Source organism: Adiantum capillus-veneris, chromosome 2, assembly GCF_014529385.1.
Source record: "Adiantum capillus-veneris isolate H3 chromosome 2, ASM1452938v2, whole genome shotgun sequence".
Lineage (NCBI taxonomy): Eukaryota > Viridiplantae > Streptophyta > Polypodiopsida > Polypodiales > Pteridaceae > Adiantum > Adiantum capillus-veneris.
The window spans coordinates 91,614,021-91,633,142 of NC_140932.1; the positions used below are offsets into that span (position 1 = coordinate 91,614,021).

Here is a 19,122-nt window from a genome sequence, read left to right on the forward strand (position 1 = left end):
TTGCAGTGAGCATAATGTGCACAATCGATTTGACTCTTCTCCATTGCCCCAACGCCCTATCTCGCATCGAAGGAAATGGGAGCTAAGCCGAATTGCTGCGATAGTGCGTATCGCGGACAAGGGAATAGGCTCAAGCATGTAAGTGTGAGTACGGTTTCCTCTCTCAGCGAAGAACATGGTTTTGTAGTTGGGGGCAATATAGGTGGTGTAATGTATGAAGCGTGACCCACCGGATTTCTCCCAAGCCGTAATACATTGGCGTTGTAGAAAAGCTTCATTCACTTGAGAGTCAATTGAAGCATCATGTAGCAAGTGTAATGCATCCCATCTCCCAAACCACTTCTTTATGTCTTGCATCCATCCCATGCTCAAGATCTTGCTTTTATGCGTCTTTTGAACTTTTTTGCTTGCTTCCCATGCAATTGTAGGAAGTCGATGTGAGGGGTTTTGACGCATCTTTATCATGTACTCCACAACCCTTTCCATGCCCATAACCTCAATTGGAAGAGATCCCGACTCAAGAAGTAAGAGCATATATGGTGTTTGTGTCTTAACTTGGAGAAAGTTTGTAAGAAAACGCTTTTGGACATTCTCAAACTCTTTCCAAGTAGACTTTGAGATGCTCCCACCCCACACTTCAACTCCATAAAGAAGAACCGGTGTCACCAATGCATCAAAAAGATACTTCTTGAGAACCCAACACTTGATGTTTCCCGCATTACACATGTTCTCAAATGCATAATATGCTCTCTTTCCCGCTTCCAAACGACGCATAGCACATTCATGCCACTTGTGATTGGATGGAACCTCAAGGCCAAGGTACTTAAAGCTCTCAACAACTTCAAGTGTCTCGTTGTTGTACACAATGCATGGCTTCTCCTTATGGTTGGTTTTCACAAGCATAACCTTTGTTTTGGATTCATTTACAATCAGCCCACTATGTAAGCAAAAGTTCTCAAGGACAACCATAAGCTTTTGTGCATCTTCTAAAGTGTGTGCTAGAAGCACTACATCATCCGCATACAACAAAATCATGATTACCGCATTGCAAATAGTGACCTCTTCAATGCCTTCTTCTTGCATAAAGTCAAGTACCATTTGTTCCAATTGATCGATGCATAGACCAAAGAGAGTTGGTGATAATGGACATCCTTGTTTAACCCCAATAGTGCTTACAAAAATTTCTGAAATTTCTCTTCCCATGCGCAATTGACAAATCACCTTCTCATAGATTCGAGAAACCGCAAGCATAAACTCACTTGGCACTTGGAGTTCTTCCATCCTTCTCCACAAATTGTTACATGGAATCATATCAAAGGCTTTCTTAAAGTCCACAAAACAACAATACAATCGCTTGCCTTTCAACCGACTTTCCTCCATGAGAACACGAAGAGTGACAAGATGATCAATGGTGCTATGGCATCGACGAAAACCCGCTTGTCCCTTTGCACGCTTGTCATTCTCTTCAGCCCAATCACTCAATTTCATCTCCATTATGCACCCAAACAACTTTGCCATAAGAGACCCAATCATTATAGTCCGGTAGTTGCTTACATTCTTTACATCCCCTCCTTTATACAAAGGCTTAACCCAATTAGTACTCCAATCATAAGGCATACCATGTTGAAGTGCAAGGTTGAACATATCACACATCCACTTATGGGTAAAATCTCCCGTCCATTTGATCATCTCCGGCTTGATACCTTGAAGATCTCCCGCTTTGCGAGTGGCCAACTTTTCAAGCCCACCGCATACATCCTCAATAGTAAAAAAAGACGGCATACATGGGAGTGAACCATAAAATGGCATTTTTTCAGTATTTTCTTGCTCATATAATTGCCTACAATGTGTGTACATATCCACTAGACTCAAGTTACCAAAATTCTCAACGCGCTTGCCTCTCAAGTTTCTCCAAAATCTTCCACATGCATGTGCCTTTTCTTGGACTTGAAATTCTTGTTGCTTTACTTTCCATCTTCTTCTCTTCTTTTGAATCAATGCCTTGTATGTACGCAAATGACTTTGATAGTTGTCTTTTTCCATAGTTGCATCAAGCTTTATCAAGGACTTTCGAGCATCTTGACATTCTTTATCAAACCACCTTTTGCGTGATCTATCTTTGTGGATACCATGGAGATGCTTTATGGCAAAGCATTCTTCCGCACAAGAACAAATAGCTTTCTTGAAAGCTTCCCATTTAGTTTCCAATGGTGCATCACATTGAAGCTTTGTCATCCATAATTTTTGCTCAACCATTTCAATGTACATTGGTGCCCGTTTGAAATCCATACATAGTGATAACTTCTCTTTCCTTTGGCTGAGATTATCATGCTTAGTTGCTTCTCCACATGAAAGGTCAATACATAAGGTGCGATGGTCGGATTCCGGGGTCCATTGACCAAACATAAAACTCTTTATGCGATACATGATGGCTTCAGAGAGTAGCATATAGTCAATCACACTATCCCCATTATGTCTTCTACATGTAAATCCATTGGTTCCACTCCACAAAGATACACCATTGGCAATGAGCATACCCGTGCTATTACACATGTGTAAAAGTAACTTTCCATAGTGATCCGGCTCTTTCTCATCCATTGAAGTACGATCATACAAGTGAAATTCCTCCAACTCCCTTGAAATGTATGGCATATCAAATCGTTGAGTATCATGTTGCAATGTTTTTGTGCGAGCATTCATATCCCCAAATACAATAACATCACCTTCACCTTTGAAATAAGCAATGTCCTCTTCCAAATCAGAAAATGGTTGATCTCTATCCATGCAAGCATAAAAGGGAGAATCATGATGAGGAATGTAGCAACCGGCTACAAAAATGGGTGCTCTTTTTGGTGTCATAATTTTCAGCCATACATAACGTTTGTACTTGTCATCTTTCACAATTGATACAAAATCTTCCAATCCTTTCTTAACCATACATGCTAACCCTCCTTGTCCTCTTCGTTGCTTGAGATTCTTTGACCACATCAATGAATGTACATTGTAATCCTCCAAGCCGTTAATCCTTTGTGTATCATGCTCCCAAGTTTCAACAAGAAGTACAACATCGGCTTTGCTTGTTAGTTCATCAATGCCAACCCCCGCATTCCATGGGTATCCATTACAATTCCAAAAGCATATTTTCAATTGTAACTCGGTCTCATAGGTCATGCATCCCTATTTTCTTGAGAGACTTGCCTCCTCCTTGGGCACATTTTCTTCATGAGAGATCTCTTTGTTTTTATTATTCTTTTCCTCATATGCCTTGCGACGCATATTTTGTTGCTTAATAGTGCGATCTTCACATACAAAACATTTTGTATCCCTCAAATAGATCCAACTATTATCAAGGATAATCTTTCGCTTGGTCTCATCCGGCATGGTGCATACAATTGGCCGTTCTCCCGAGCGAGGAGCTCCTTGCTTCCCCACTCTATGCGCTCCATAGACCATAACTCCGGACATGCCAAAGTGGGTTTTGAAGAAATCTTCAATAACAATGGCAAGAGAAGGAGGTGTCTTTAACTTCTCTTCGAGAATTCCACGAATAACAATGTTCTTGGAACGTCGCTCCCGTTCCTTCAACTCCTCCACATCCACATTCTCAACATTCTTTGTTTGAACCATAGCTTGCATGAGTGAGGAATTAGAAACCACATTGCTACCACATACATCAGCCCAAGACTTGTTTGTGCATACATTTTTCATGTCGCATACATCCCGGCTCATAGTGTCAAATTTCTCCTCTTTCAATACATGGTCATGCTCTACTTTGCTCATCCGCTCCTTCAAAGCATTCAAGTCCACAAGAGAGCGTTTACATTCCTTGACTTCTTCTTCAAGTTGCATCAAACGTGTTGTTTGCATCTCAAGTGTCCTCTTGAGATTCTCATTCTCAACCACAAGTACCCTTAGTGTGCCATTCTCCATTGCAAGTGCTCGTAAGTCTTCGCCTTGTTTGTTTACGGTCTCTTGCAATGATACCAAGTACGCCATGATCATGGTTTCCGATGTCGTTGGTTGGGTGGTTGTGTTGTTATCTCCACACTTAGGAGATTTTGGATCATTTTCCACAATGGTTGTGGACCTTGTTGAAGAAGAAGAACCCTTGCGAGTGCCGGAAGACATTGTATGTAAAATAAGAGATGAGAATCAATTTTGTTGAACCTGTTCACTTCGGAAATGCTTCGGAGAGAGAGAGACGTGTCAGCCTCCCTCTTTTTCCCTCATTGCCATTTGCCAGCCAGCTACGACCACCATTCGGCTCTCCTTTAGATTTTTTAGGATTAGGAGCATCTAGTTTGGATTCCACTCAATTGGTCTTTTTTCGAAATCGTGCAGACATACCTACTTGCCCTACTCGCTCCTCTTCAAGTTTATTCCATTTATTTCAAGATTCCTCCCACTCATCATCGCCTACCTTTGAAACACAGGAAGGCCTCATCTCCCATCTTCCAAAAACAAAGACAGGCATCGAACTCAATTCGATTGCTTAAAGGCTCTGTGAACCATCTCGTAACCAGTAGCGTTGGCACACAAAGTTGCTGCCTCAGATTCACTTTATATTATCACAATAAACTGTTGTCGCCCCTTCGCTCAACTGTTGTTCGTCGACTGTGCCGCCCCTTCGCTCTCATGGCCTCACCTCCCCCATCATGGGTCACCACCTGCTTGCGAACAATCATTGCACTATGGCACCTTTCGGCTCTGCAACCCTTCGTTTTCACAATGCGGATCTTCCGTTGATTCTCACTAATAAAATATTTTAAAAAATCGTACCACCTACTACTAGTGGAGACTGAAAGGTTTCTTTGCGTGGACACTCTTTTTTTTTTGGAAGCTCTGTTGGCTCTACATTTAAAAAAGTATAATAGTTCAGGAGATTCCTTTTGTTTCCCGCCGCCTTTGAGGGCCTGGCTCTGCTTGCGCTTGCCCTCCTCATCTCGGCCCCCTCCCCCCGCCTGCTCAATCTCCTCACCTACAAGGTTCCCCTTTTTATCGTCTGCGCTTTCCCTTTCCACCTCGCCTCGCTTGTGCTTAGAAGGTTTGCGCCATCAAGTTGAAGCCTCGATCGCAGAAGTTGAAGATGGAGACTGCCATCGCCATCATCGAGTTAAAGCCTCAATCGTAGTGCGTGCGCATACGAACGAGAGAGAGAGAGAGAGAGAGATCTGCACCTCCCTGGGATATTCATCAACCACGTGGACGAACACTTCCATCTTTTGTACCTGCCACCGCCACTTCGTATAAAGAGCTGAAGACATAATCTGCATGCAGCTTGTCCACCCACATGTCAAGCGAGATGCGATACCTGGGCTTGCCCCTGCCTTTAGATGGCAAATAATTCCAAGCAAAAGTTTTTTGATTTGCTGTGGAGGCAGTATGTCCTAACTATTTTGAAAAAAGAGAAGAACATACGAATCTTTCCAGATGCACCGTCGCGCGAAGCAAGAAGGGAGGGACAAAGCACAAGGTGGAGGCAGGGACGAGGACGGGGATGAAGTAGTAGGACGGGGATGCCTGGCCAGGTACGAGGCGGCGGAACAGGGTGCGGGGAGGTGGGCGAGGGGGAAGCAAAGAGCAGAATGAATTTTTTATTTATCTTAGATAGAGTTCTGTGAGAGCAACCAAATGATGAGGCTTAGCTGGTGTAGATCGTCGGAAGCTAGAATTAATCTCGGAGCGTTGGGGTTTGAAACCAATGCAATGCTGTTTTGTTTGACTCAATAACTGAGGGTGCGAGAGTGAGGGTGTCGTTATTGAGTTGGGAGGAATCTGGACACTAATTGAATATAATAGCGAACCTACCAGTATGTTAGAATAGAGGCAGTATTTTAGGGATCCTTTGCAATGGTGGATAAAGAAAGGCCCTCAGTCTCCAGACTTTAGTAGGAACAAATCCGCCAAGGAGCAGCTGTGGATCGATGGGCAAGACAAATCCGGCTTGGGTTGGTGAGGAGCTTAGAAAAAGAGGCATGCTTGTGGTTCAAGGTGAACGGACATTCAAGGAGGCCATCCATGACAAATAAAACTGATGAAGGTAGATCTCTCATTTCCTTACTCCGGATTTGCACCCAAAATAAGGATTTGCAGAGAGGCATTAGAGCACATGATGATGTTCTCAAAAAGGGGTTGCTGGAAGAATGTTCAGATGCACTGATCACCATGTATGATAAATGTGGAGAGCTTGCAAAAGCAAAAGAAATGCTCGATGTGCATAACAGTAAGAATTTGATTTCTTGGACTGCATTAGTCGCAGGATATGCCAAGCAAGGACAGAGCAAGAAGGCTTTGAGCTGCTTTGAACAGATGCAGCGAAAAGGTATCTCTCCGAATGGAGTGGCATATGCTTTTATCTTAAGAGTTTGTGCAAGCCTTGAAGACCTTGATAAGGGGGAACAACTTCACAATGAGATTGCTAAACGAGAATTGATGCAAATTGATGTTATACTTGGCACTGCTTTGATTGACATGTATGCCAAGTGTGGAGCTCTCACAAAAGCAAAGGAGATTCTTGAAAGTCTTTCCGTTCGTAATGTTTTCTCTTGGACAGCTCTAATTGCAGGATATGCACATCAAGAGCAAAGTGAGAATGCTCTTCGTTGTTTCGAACGTATGCAGCAAGAGCGACACTCTCCAAGCGATGTTACGTATGCTTGGATTTTGAAAGCTTGTGGAAAGTCAAAAGCCATTGAGAAGGGTGAAGAAATTCACGTTGAGATTCTTAGACAAGGCTTGTTGCAACATAACATTGTGCTCGGCACTGCTTTGGTAGACATGTATGCAAAGTGCGGTGACCTTGCAAAAGCATAACAAGTGCTTCAAAACCTTCCAGTCGGAGATGTTGTTGCTTGGAATGCACTTATTGCAGGTTATGCCCAAGATGGTCGAGGTGAGCAAGCATTAAATTGTTTTGAATTGATGCAGAAAGAGGGACTCTCCCCAAATGCAATTACCTTTGCTTGCATTTTGAAAGCTTGTGGCAGCATAGGAGAAATTTGGAAAGGGGAAGAAATTCATGACAAAATTGTGGAACAAGGGTTGCTTGAAAATGACATAATGTTGTGCACAGCTTTGGTGGATATGTATGCAAGATGTGGTGCTCTCCTAAAAGCACAACAAGTGCTTGAGGAGCTACCTTCACGGGACATTGCTACTTGGAATGCATTAATTGCAAGATACGCCCAACACGAACAGTGTAAGCAAGCACTCAATTGTTTAGAACGCATGGGAAAGGAAGGTCTCTCACCAAATTCAGTCACACTTTCTTGTGTACTCAATGCATGCAGTCATTTAGGGTTGGTAGAGGATGGCCAAACTTTGTTCACAACAATGAACACTGAATATGGTGTGGAGCCGGTTTTAGAGCACTACACTTGCATGGTTGACCTTTTTGGACGTGCAGGGCACCTCGGTAAGGCAGTAGAGTTCATCAAGTTGATGCCATCCTCCGAACATTCTGCAATTTAGCATGCCTTGTTGGGTGCTTGTCGGAAATGGGAAGACCCTATTGTTGGGGGTTGGGCCTTCGAACAAGCGATACGCATAGATAAAAGTGATCCAGCACCATATCTCCTTATGTCCAATATGTATGCAGTTGTTGGCATGCAAGAGGAGGCAGAAAGTGTTGAAGCCATGAGGATTGAAAATCAAGCATGGAAGATGCCAGGGTGTAGCTGGTGGGTTGCTAAGAGTGGCACTATTCATCGTTTCATGGTTGGTGATAGAAAGCATGCTCAAAGCAAAGAAATCTATGCAAAACTAGAAGGTCTTCTTCACAAAATGTCACAAGAAGGTTATGCCCTGAGTTTGCATTGGGTAGGATCTAGCATCTCTGATGATGCAAAAAAGGATTTTCTTTGTGGTCATTCTGAGAAATTGGCCCTTGCGTGTGCCCTTGTCAATACTCCTCAAGGAGAAACTATACGCATCGTGAAGAATATGCGGGTATGCGGTGACTGTCACAGTGCCACAGCACTAATATCAAAAATAGAGAAGCGAAGAATTGTGATTAGAGATGAAACCGCAGTCATGATTTTGAAGATGGAAAGTGCTCTTGCAAAGACTATTGGTGATGTGTTGTAGCCTCATTTGGCTCTTTTGAATGTGGAATTTCGATCTTTGAATGGAAAGCTCTCGCTCAATGGAAAAGATGGAAACCTCCTAAACGCATGTTGGAAGCTCAACTACTGTGTTTGTCCTTGAAATTTTGCCTCGCTACTTCTAAGTTATGGCAGGTATCCAGTTGAGCCTCCCAACATTAAGTTTATGATCCCTATGTCATCCCACTATTGACAAAGGACATATCTGTTCAGACCTACTGATCTAAGTGTCAAGGTTAGGTGCTCAACATTTATGTGAAACTAATAAATTCAATACACACTTGCATTGTAATGGAATGTTAACCGGATTCAAAGTGCTTCTGCTCGAATGTTCGGGTTTTACAACAATCTTTTGCTTTAAGACTCTTAGAGATGCATCACATAGATGTATGTGATTAAGTAAAAGGTGCATACATGCGATATTAGGGTTTGTAATTTGGTGGAAGCAATTCTGTGCTTCATGTTGAGCTCTTCGCTCTCGGCATGCATTATATCTTGAATCAGTTCAGAACAACACCTTGGCAGCTTCCAAGCTTTGTTCTTTATTCTCATAGCACATGAAATTTTGTTTGAACTTTTACCCTTTTGCCTACTAAGCACCTCTTGGTTGGCTGCCTCAAGACTCTCCTCTATTGGTATTGCCCATCACTTGCAATGCTCATACAAGACCTTTATAAGCACCTAATTTGCGCGGCCCTTTTGTGAACTAGGTGCCCTTCTTTCTGTCTATATGCATGCTCCCACCATTTCATTAGCTCTTGAGCATACTAATTCACTCCCCCTTTTATTCACAAAGAAGTGTACTAGGCACACACATGTTGTCGGCAAAAATCATAGTGGAAAACATAGCTTTGTGATGCCCTTGTAATGACCTTCTAGACATTGATACCAACCAATTTTATGTTGAAGAAGGTGTGTGTGTTGGTTGATGGATCTTTCCCTTCAAAATTTTGAATTGATTGTTTGTCACCTCTTCCCTTGGTTGGTCTCAATCTATCCATGCCTTGAAATAGATAGTTGCTTTCATTATCAAGACAAGGACAGTGTAATTTTATATTTTGTTACAAACACAAATTGAGTGGAGGGCAATGGCCTTTTTGCATCAAACCAAAAAGGACAAGAACAACGACGTTACATACAAAACACAACATAGCTATTCAAAATAGAGGCTACTTGTAGAAAAATGTAATGTAGGAAAGTCCCACTCCTCCTCCAATGGATGCCCAAAGTAGTATCAAAATGCATTTCTAGAGTTAATCAATACTACAAATTTTATTCCTTTTATTGTTGCTACATGTACTCCCCATTAATATGTCAATTGTTCCATCACCTTTATCTAGCTCCATGCTTGTTCACATGCCCAACCCCCCATGTCGGGGGTGTTGATATCCACAAGGCATTTAGCATCCATATGCATGAAGGAAAGAAAGACTCAATCTAAAGATTTTCTTTGCAGTAAAAAATTAACATGATAGGTGCATAAAACTATCAAAGCTGTCAACATAAACTATAAACAGAGACTCATCAACCAAAACATCATATGCATAACCTTCTATCATCTCCTCAAGCACTACATCAACTTTGGCCTACATCATCTCCCATATCCATAGGAAACATGTCCACATGCAAGTCTTCATTCCCATCCCAAAGTCGATAAAATTCTCGTGCATATCCATCCACAATTTGATCTTCTTTGCAAGCATGCTTCTTTCTCATGCCTCACATCACTTGAATCCTCAATCTTCTCCTAATGTCCCAAGAATGCCTCTTCCACCACATCATCACCCCGGGGGATTCACTCTATATACAAAACGGGACGCCACCTACAAGCATACAAATTTGATAAAACCCCTATATTAAACTTGTATTAGGGAATATACTACGCTTATAGAACAATCAATGAAGAAAACTATCATACCCCTATCTTACATATAAAATTTAGGTTTCACATGGTCTAACTGAGTAAAACTAGTCAAAGAGTGTGTACCATAGTGAATGGAAATGTACTAAAGAACCACTTCTATTGATAACTAGATGTACCATCAATGTGTCTTAGTTTGACTTTCAAACTATGTGCCCAATTAGCCTGCACTCTGCCTACTCATCCAATTCTAACCCATCCAAATCTGGTGTAAATCAACCCTTGAACTACTCCAAATCAACCCTTATCTATGACCAACTTCATGAAAAATTTGATATGTGACCTGATAAAAAACTTCCCCTAAATTCATCTGAGTTTTAGTGCACATTGGTGACCAATCGTTATAAGTAATCAACCCGGATCAGGTCCCCCCCCCCCCCCCCCCCTCCTAATAAATATGATATCTCCCTGTCTTATTTTTAAGCTTGGGAGATAAATTATTGGGGGGTACCTGCCCCTAACTTATACTCTTATGAAACATGTAAAAAAAAACCCCTCCCCTGAACTTACATGGTGCAGTAAGTTTTCCATGGTGAATCGCCCGGGATCATCACATACATCCACATAAAGATTCTTGCAACTTTGTGTGAGAGTCGAACTTATCAAACCAAATCTTAGCTTCATATATCCTTAATATCTTCAAAGTCAAAATGAGGTGATTTTGCAACTTTTTGGGCTTGTACTGGTTGTTTGCACTCTAAACAAACAACAAAACAAGTTTCGTGAAGTTTAGTTCATTTTTGAGGTTTTTAAGACAAATTTTGTGTCTGTAGTTTGGTTTGAAATTTTTATGAACCTATCTGACAACTTACAAGTCCAAATTCTACCAAGCTTGAATCAGAGCCTCTTCGCACTATGGTGACACGTATGGAGTTGTAATGATTTTTTGCACTTTTTTCCAAGTTTTTATCTCTCAAAGTTGCAACAAGGTGTTTAAAGACCTGTCCAAAGGTTTGGTCACAATTGTGTTCAGTTTTGAGTGTTTTCACCTTCATATGTCTATTTGTTTAGAGGATGGACTATTTTGGCCCAATTTTTTATTCAAATAGAGTTATAACTACTTGTGCCTCACAAAAGTGTTCACTTATCATCTAAACAAGTTGTTTATGTGTAAAAGTTCAATTTCAAACCTGAGAAAAAAAAAACGCTTATTATGTGTAGGACAGAATCTACACTTGTCTGGGAGTTTGATGGCATGCAGGTCATATACAAGCTATTACACACACTTTTAGCCAATTAAACTCACGTTTGCATGCATCTTTCACTAGGGAGATAATAAGCTGAATTTTGTTCAAACTTTGAAAATTTCTAGAAAGTTGATCGTTTACTTACCCGTGGGTTGCCATAGCTTGTCCAAGATTAATGATGACTAGAAATGCTATTTTGATGCTTTGAACTCACCTTATGAGTGCCAAACATGAAAAATCTTAAATTTTTTGCAAGCACTTCAGTGATGTCAATTCAGAGAGAGAAAGATCGAAAACCTTCCTCGATTCTTACTAACCCTACTCCTGATCACATCAGCCATAAAATGGTAAAAAGTGTCCACTAAAGCTGGGTTTTTTGCGTTTTTTGCTTGAAAAGTGTGTTACCTCAAACTCTAACATAGCCTAAACTATCAGCCACTAAAAAATGACATTATCTAAGCCTAAAGGTCCTCAACGAGTAAAACTACTCCCAAGACACATCTAGACAACTAAAGTAGACACACCTCAATCGTGCGGTTTCTAAAAGATGGTTTTTGTACTCCAGGCAAAGCTAAAAGAATTTTTTGGACAATCCTATTGGGCACTGAGGTTCTTTCCTAGTTTAGATCACCTCATCCTCGGCAACGGCGCCAAAATGTGGGGCTCTCTGAATGCCAAGCCTCACTATCTTATTGTAGTGACAGTGAGAACCACGAACATAAATGCCATACCATGGGAGAGAGTTAAATCGACTAGTGCATGGAGGCTACGAGAGGTTGTCAATATCTCGGAAAACACTCTCACTCACTATCTAACTCAAAACTACACTCAACTGCATATCGGGCAGCAGAAGCTATTTACGACACTGCAGACAAATCTCAGTAATTCACCAAGCAATGGAATCTAATCAGGATGAAACTTATAGGTCGGGTTCATAAAATCTAAATTTACATTTTTGAATCCTTAGATCCCCCTTTTGACTACTTGCCAAATTTGTGCTTACTATCTACAGGGTAGATTTGACCTAACCATTTTTGGCCCCGAATACACCCTAGAGCTTAGGAATGAAGCCATTACACCCCTTCAATGCATAAAATGTAATTTTGTTATGTAAATCTAGAGTTATGACCAAATTAAGGAGTAGGTGAACAACAAAAAAAGCACAATTTTACCGCAAGGAAAACACAATGTCGCAAAAAGCTCACTTGTGAACACGATGAAGCAATCGGCACTTCAAACGGACACTTCATGAGGGAGTTATGAGCTTGAGAAAGAAGAAGGAGAGTACACAGTGCTCTACAAATCAGTTGTAACGCTTATTATCCAAAAGTCTCCTTTAGGTTTTACAAAAAAATGGCTTTTATACCTTAGCCAAAGATTCAAGGTTCAAAAATGAGCAAAGCGTTCTAACTCTCAATAGCCTAAGATTGCTTGATACAATCTGAATGCACGTAGCCCCACTCTATCCGGCTCATGATCACACAATAGTTACAAAACAATCCTCGAATCAAAAAAATTACAACAGTTTAGGGCTATGGGTGCCAGAATGATCAAAAAGTGAAAATTACCCAAAAATGACATCAGAGGTTGTACGTAGGTTCCCGATGTTAGCTATGTGCTAACAGCTACAATCAGATCTACTTACAAAGAAAGAGGGCACCTTACAAAACACAACTAATGACTAAAGCATACAACGTGTCACAAGATACCACACCCAACAATGTCCGTGGAGGCCTTGCAAGCTCAAAGAAATGGACCTACATCAGAGCTAGTAGCGCCAGCTGATGCATCTGCAAACAAATTTATGCGTAGAGGAAAAAAAACCAGATAGCAAACTTAAGAAGCTCTTCAAACTTAATAATAAGAATAAATCTAACCATTAAGCACTATTGGAACTCGTTCTCTCTCTCTAGCCTCCCTGTAGAGGTACCTTTGATTGCAGACACGAGCTACTTCTTCACTCAATAGCAACGTTTGTGTGTGTGTGTGTGTGTTTTTTTTTTTTTTTTTTTTTTTGGGGGGGGGGGGGGGGCCTCAACTTCTTGGAGGCGGATGCTCTGCATCAGCACTCAATCATAAGTGGCTTGTATCCCTAGCTCGCCCTCAAGGGAAATCCCATGCCCAATAAAAATGTGACACACATGCACTCATGAACTGGCTCTTATCTCAAAAAAGGAAGACAGCACTAAGGCCTCACCCCTTTGGGCCAAGCCAAAAAAAAAAAAATCCATAAACACTCCAAGAAACTCTCGCGGTGAAAAAGAGGTAAGGAAAGGTAAATCTCTAAGAAGCTAAAAACGCTAGGGAAAGAAAAAGGGTTAAAGAGGGTTTGCTGTTGGAATTAGGGTTGCAGAGAAACACACACAGCTTGGAGAAGACGAAGGAAGCTCAAGGCAGACAATAGAGAGTGTGTTACTTAGTGTGCAATGGAAAGATTGATAGCCCTAGAGTGATGGGCGTATATACAATGCTCGGGGGGAAAAACCTCCTAAAGAGGGAAAAAATGCCCCGGCAGTCCTAGTGTGTTCACACACATCACTACCACATGTATATGGTAACAAATCCCCCCTGGAGTGATGCGGTGAACGAGAGCTGGCACATGAGTAAAGGGAAGTACCGTGCCCTGAGGACATGGTCAATCCACAAAGGGGAGTAAGCCCAAAGCTTTACGGAAAGCTTCAAGCTTCTCACGAGACAATGCCTTTGTGAAATGATCTGCAAGGTTGTCCTGTGTCGGCACATAAGCCAAGCTGATCTCTCCTGCTGAGAGCCTCTCCCTGACATAGTGGTAATGCACCTCATTTTGTGCGAGCATGAAAAACTAGGTTCCTCGCAACTGCCAATGTGCTATGCCTGTCAGTGTAGATAGTGTTGGCAGTGTCCTGTCCAACACCCAAAGCAGCCATAAGGCGTCTGAGCCATACACACTCAACCGTAGCTGTGAATATTTCCCTGTACTCAGTCTCACAACTCGAAGTGGCCACAGTAGGTTGCTTCTTTCTCAACCATGATATACATGAATTGCCAAGCATGAAACAAAAACCACTTGTGGACACTCGTGTGTCAAAACAACCAGCCCAATCTGAGTCCAAAAAAGCATGTAAGTTTGGCGGCAATGATCCCCCCTTGGGATAAAACACGCCAAGATGTAAAGTGCCACTAAGGTAGCGAAAATCCTCTGATAGCCTGCCAATGCTTAGACCCTGTGCTATGCATAAATATGTTGACCTGTGAGACTAGAAATTGAATATCTGGCCTCGTGTCGCATACATAAATGAGGCAGCTAACAGCAGTTTGGTAAAGAGTGGCATCAGCAGGATCGCCCGCATCATGTAGACTCAACTTCAAACCTGTTTCCATGGGACTGGCAATAGTTTTGCAATCCTCAAGTCCAAACTTACATAGCAATGTCTCTATGTAACTTTTTTGACACAAGGCAATACCACCATACACTGCTTAAACTGTATACCTAAGTAGTGATGCAACAGCCCCAAATCTTTCATCTTGAAATTAGCATTCAAATTAGCCTTAAATTCAGCAATATGTCTCTCATTTGGTCCAGTGATCAGCAAATCATCGACATAAAGAACCACAATGAGGAGTACATCACCCTCACGCTTTACATACAATGTGCTTTCTGTTGGACTGTTATGAAAGCCTCGTTTGACCAAATGAGTGTCAGTTTTCTCATACCAAGCATAAGGAGATTGCTTCAACCCATACAAAGCCTTCTTACATCTGCACACTTTGTCCTCTTGTCCTTTTATGACAAAATCGCAAGGCTGCGTTACATAAACTTCCTCAAATATGTCACCATTCAAGAAAGCAATAACAATGTCTGATTGATGTACATCCCAACCAAAATGAGCTGCCAATGCACATAGAAAACGCACAGTAGTCATACGACAAGTGGGAGCAAAGGTCTCTCCATAATCTATGCCTTTTTGTTGTGCATAACCCTTTGCAACAAGTCGAGCCGTATGGCGATCGATCTCACCATCCGGCTTGCGTTTCAACTTGTAAACCCACTTCGTACTAATGGCCTTTTTTCTAGGAGGCAAATCACATAAAGTCCATGTGTCATTTTTTATAAGTGCATCATATTTTGATTGCATGGCAACCATCCAATTTTTTGCATTATGTGCTTCTTCAAAAGACAGAGGCTCCTCAACATCATGTAAGCTAGACACAGCCAAAGCATAACAATCCAATGCATAAGATGCATGGCGACAGCCTGAACGAATACGACTAGACAAAGGTGCATCCAATTTATTGTCACGCAAAGTGTGCACCATCCATTTTGGCATACCTCTAGCATGCTCATTTTCAGCCCTTTCCTCATCAAGTACATCATGTATATTTGCATCAATAATAGGCTGATCTGTAACATTTTCAAAAACCCCCATAGGTTGTACATTTGCCTCATTGGAACTTACATTCGTATTTCCACCATTGAAAAGAGGCAACAAAGTGTCATAAATGTCCTATGAGCTTACATTACTGTCTCTAGTACATGATAGCAAGGGCTAAACGGAATCTTCCACAAACACTACATCCCGTGAAACCAGAATACGTTTTGTTTGCGGATGATACAACCAGTAACCTTTGCTTTCAGTACTATAACCAACAAAAATACATTTGACAGACTTATCATCCAATTTTCTGCGTTGTGTTTGTGGCACCAAAGCATATGCCAAACAACCAAAAACACGCATGTACTCAATAGAAGGCTTTCTATCATGCCATACTTCATATGGAGTAATAGACTGCAAAGCTTTCATAGGACACCTGTTTAGTACATAAGTGGCACACATGATGGACTCAAGCCAAAAAGAATGCGGCAAAGCTTGACTTTTGACCATACATCGTGCCATTTCCGTAAGTGACCAGTTTTTTCTCTCAGCAACACCATTTTGTTGAGGTGTATAAGGCATTGTACATTGGTGTTTTATCCCACAACTAGCCAGAAATGCATTGAATTCATGAAACATATACTCCCCCCCTCGATCGGATCGGAGGGTGCCCATAGTACATTTCGAGACATTTTTAGCCATAGCCAAAAATTGTTTAAAGCACATAAAAACTTTGAACTTCGCTTTAAGCGGAATACCCATGCATGCCTGGAGTAATCATTAATGAAAGTCACGAAGTCAAGGTAATTGCCCAAGGACGGAGTTTGCATGGGCCCACAAACATCACTATGCACAAGCTGCAACCTGCATGTGCCGAACTGAACCCTCCTTTGGAAACTTAGAACGCTACATCTTACCCAAAATACAGCCTTCACAAACATGTTTGACAGGTGCTTCAAGAGGTGGCAAAGAAGCAACCATATCATATTTTTGCAAACACAGCAAGCTGGCAAAATTCAGATGACCAAAACGTGCATACCAAAGTTTTGCATCTGAAATAGCCCTTGAATATGCAACTGCATTTGCAAAATTTTGTCCACACTTGTCATGCAAAGTGAGCTTATACTTGTCAACGCATGTGAGGAACAATGGTGCACTTCACAGACAATGCAATCAATGCGTGAGCTTGCGCATCCTTTACATCCCAGCGAGCTTGTTCTGTCGTAGGCAAAACAACTCTAATAGCAGCAATCCTTGCAGCAAGACCTCTAACATCCTCAACATCGCCATCCTCAGACCCATGACGTAGATCAATGCCTTGCACAATATTCCAGAGGCCCTTTGACACAAAAACATGTTGCATCATGTAAGCCCACATAGGGTAATTGTCCCCATCCAACCTGTCCTCAATAGCAAACATCTTGAATACATGTGTGTTGTTGTCAGCCATGGTAAATGTTGCACCTAATGTGAAAACTACCCAAAAATAGGAGAAACGGAGCAGGAACAACACGTGCTATATAGCACAAACTGTAGAAGACTGTAAGGGACCTGTTATGCAGAAAACGGCACTGACAGAAATTCTGCACAAAAATGAGGAAATAGCCTGTGCAGTACTGCTTGTAGTGGAAACAGAGGCCGAAATGAGCCTGAATCAAAAATCTATAAACGCTTTCCAAAGCTCACTAAAATCAAAGAAAGTGAGCAAGCGTATGCTGGAGCAGCTGGCGACTAAGCCCCAGAGGATGCAACTTGCTCTTATACCAATTGTTCGAATTAGGGTTGCAGAGAAACACACACAGCTTGAAGAAGACAAAGGAAGCTCAAGGGACACAATAGAGAGTGTGTTACTTAGTGTGCAATGGAAAGATTGATAGCCCTAGAGTGATGGGCGTATATACAATGCTCGAGGGAAAAGACCTCCTAAAGAGGGAAAAAATGCCCCGGCGGTCCTAGTGTGTTCACACACATCACTATCACATGTATATGGTAACATTTGCAAGGGAGTCCCCTTCTTCATAGATAGAGAAATGTGTCTTTTGAGTTTCCATTATCCGGAACCTTTTCATTTCCTACTCTATCACCCTTCACTTTTGCATTTTAGATGTTTTGCAAGGTTTTTTGGCATGTGGAAGGCCATAGGGTTCATTGTGCAAGGTTGTTGCGACTCTGAGGTCGTTGGATTCTTTGGCTGGATGAGCGCCACATGGCAAGGTTCTTTGTAAAATAACTTTGTTGTCCCTTCAATTGTTTCATTACACTTTCTTTGACAGACAACTATCCCTAAGGGATTCAAAAGTCTTGTGAATAGAAAGTTATTAGGAAGCATTTACTTTGTTTGCACGCTTGAAAATGACTTTAGAGATCAAAACATTAAACAAAATATTCATAGCAGTTTGATCTTATGATGCAGTCTTCGAGAAAGTCTTTTCATCTAAGCGGCAAGTTTCCTCCTTATACAAATACAAACTAGAAATACTAGTAGAATTTTTCAAATTTGCAAAATATTCAAACTATTTTCTAGTATATTTTATCGGGTTTTTTCCCCTTTACCATCTTTTGCAATTGGCTAATCTCGATTTTCAATCGGCTTAAGCCTAAGCTCAGATACACCTTTCTCAAACACTGAGGTATTGATAAACGATTCTCTCATTTGAGGATTTCAAAAAAATTCACTCACTAAATTGTTTTAATTATTTCCTACGCTTATTTGAAAGCATTATAATATTCTTTTGTTTTGATTTTTTATGTGTCTTTTATTTTACTTCCTTTCTGTTTTATTTTGTTTCAAAATATTGATGTGCAATGTGCACCATTTACCTTATTATTGGGGCCCCTTCATAATATATAAGCCCTTTGCGAGTAGTGGGTACCGACTAGAAGAAAATAAAAAAATGGCCTGATTGAGACTTACATTAAATGTTATTTGAATTTTATAATATTAAATGAATCTTTTTATTCACCTTTCATTTTGCATCCTCACATGGCTTGACTTCCACTACAAGAGGTTGTGTGCTCTTGTGACGCTGTTAGCGACGGAAATACACTGGGTTTTTATAACCCCCGGCGTCGTTAAAACCGTCGCTAAGAGCGTCGCTATGAGAGCGTCGCTATATGCGTCGCTATAAGCGTCTCTATATAGCGACGCCTATAGCGACGCTCATAGCGACGGTTATAGCGACGTTTACACAGAAGACTATAGCGACGCTCATAGCGACGCTACAGAGCCATAAATAGCGACGGTTATAGCGACGCCTGAGAGAATTTTTTTTTGGTGGCAGGGCATTCAACCCATCAACCATATTGTACTTGATTCACTTTTTAAAAAAAGTGCAAGGGTAGATAATAGACCTAAAATAGTCACCCACAAGACGCATTGTTTGCAAAATTGACAATTGTACACATCATAGGCAAAATGAATTGATTGGCAAATGTAATAATGACAATTGTACAACATCATAGACATAAAGAATTGATTGGCAAAAGGAACTGCGGTGACAAATGTAATAATATACATGGTTCAAAAAGACGTATAAAATCCGTCTCATGATACATAAGCT

General features: G+C 41.2%; 1 pseudogene; it reads left to right on the forward strand.

Moving 5' to 3' along the window:
- The first annotated feature begins 5,333 nt into the window (after nucleotides 1-5,333).
- LOC147463177 (putative pentatricopeptide repeat-containing protein At3g13770, mitochondrial) lies at nucleotides 5,334-8,085 on the forward strand (annotated as a pseudogene).
- The last annotated feature ends 11,037 nt before the right edge of the window (nucleotides 8,086-19,122 follow it).